Consider the following 1883-nt stretch of genomic DNA (forward strand, 5'->3'; position numbering starts at 1 on the left):
GCCATCTTGGCTGGCAGTTAATTTGCATATCTCGCTGATTAGCCAATGGGAAGGGTAGCGGTCGTACGCCAATTACCATGTTTCTCTTTTATTAGATAGGACTAGAGGCCCAGTGAATGAAAATTCATGCACTGGAGGGGGGCTCCCTCAGCCCGCCCTGCCCCCTCTCACAGTCCAGGAGCCCTTAGGGGCAGGAGGCGACCTGGCGATCAGAGGAAGGTGATCCCCCATCACACCTCTGCTGCTGCCGCCACTGTTGGCAGTGCAAGACTTGGCTGGCCCTGGTTACCTGAGCCTCCGGTAGCCCTGGGCGGCTGAGCAGCTGCCATCTGAGGCTTGCCTGCACCTCGGGCCAGCCCTGGGCAGCTGGAGGGCTGAGGGGACTGGGGGACTCTGGAGGCAGGCGCAGCAAGGCTAAGGGGACTGGGCGCTGCCATCTTTGAGGGCGGGGCAGTCAATTAGCATATTCTCTCCTATTGGCTGTGGACGTCACCATCTTTGCAATGGCACGAGGGTCAATTAGCATATTCCCTTATGAGATAGGATTTCAAGTTTATTGGAATGAATAGAATGTTGCAACAAAGATCCTTGAATGTGTTGTCATTTGTGTAAGCTTAACTGAAAGATAACTTTCTAGAAGTGGAATTACTGGTTCAAAGGGTATGCACTTTAAAAATTTTGACAAATATCGTCAAATTCACTTTTTAGAGATCATAATGAATATGAGTGCCTGTTTCTCAGCACCCTTGTTGACACAGTGTGGCATCAGACATTTCATCTTTGCCAATCTGGTGAAAAATTGCATATAAATTTTAAACTATATTTCTCTTGTTAGACATGAGGCGAACTATCTCTTTATATTTTAAAACTCATTTGTATTTTCCCCTTCTATTAACAATTCATTTTATTTGCCCATTTTTAATTGGATTTTTTTTGAAGGAGCTCTTTGCATATTAAGGAAATTTACCTTTTATCACTGTATCATACAGAGTCCCAGCAGGAAACCAATGACATGCTCAAATCAGTTTAATTTGAGGAAGGTTTAAAATGGAGATATTTACAGTATGTAGACAGGGAATAGGTGGAGTCTAAGTGATAGTCAGCTGCCTGAAGGATTCCACTGGAGGGAGCAGCTACTCGAGGTCCAGGGAGAAAGACCTACATGGAGAGCCATGCCTGAGAGGATACATCTCCTGTTGTTGGAGCTTCCATCACATGAACCCAATTAGAAACCAGAGGGCAGGGGAGTCTGTGGGATGAGCCCTGCAGGTCAGCTTCCCATTACAGAGAACAGGGGAGAGAGGGAATCTGGAGGAGCAAAAGGGAAGATATCCAGCACACGTCCATTGTATGTCTTTGGAGTTGATTTATACTTCTTTTAAATTATTTATTTTTATTTAGTAAAAGCAATAGTTTCTTTTATAACTTTTGGACTTGCGTGAAATTTATTTTATTTTATTTTTTATTAATTAAATCTTTATTGTTCAGATTATTACATTTGTTCCTCTTTTTTCCCCCCATAACTCCCCTCCACCCAGTTCCCACCCCACCCTCCTCCCTCACTCCCCATCCACTGTCCTCATCCATAGGTGCAGGATTTTTGTCCAGTCTCTTCCCGAACCCCCCACATACCCTTTCCCCCTCCCCAGAATAGCCAGTCCATTCCCTTTCTATGCCCCTGATTCTATCATATTCACCAGTTTATTCTGTTCATCAGATTATTCACTTGATTTTTAGATTCACTTATTGATAGATATGTATTTGTTGTTCATAATTTGTATCTTTACCTTTTTCTTTTTCTTCCTCTTCTTAAAGGATACCTTCCAGCATTTCATATAATACTGGTTTGTTGGGGATGAACTCCTTTCGCTTTTCTTTATCTG

Source organism: Myotis davidii, unplaced genomic scaffold (genome assembly GCF_000327345.1).
Source record: "Myotis davidii unplaced genomic scaffold, ASM32734v1 scaffold992, whole genome shotgun sequence".
Classification (NCBI taxonomy): Eukaryota; Metazoa; Chordata; class Mammalia; order Chiroptera; family Vespertilionidae; genus Myotis; species Myotis davidii.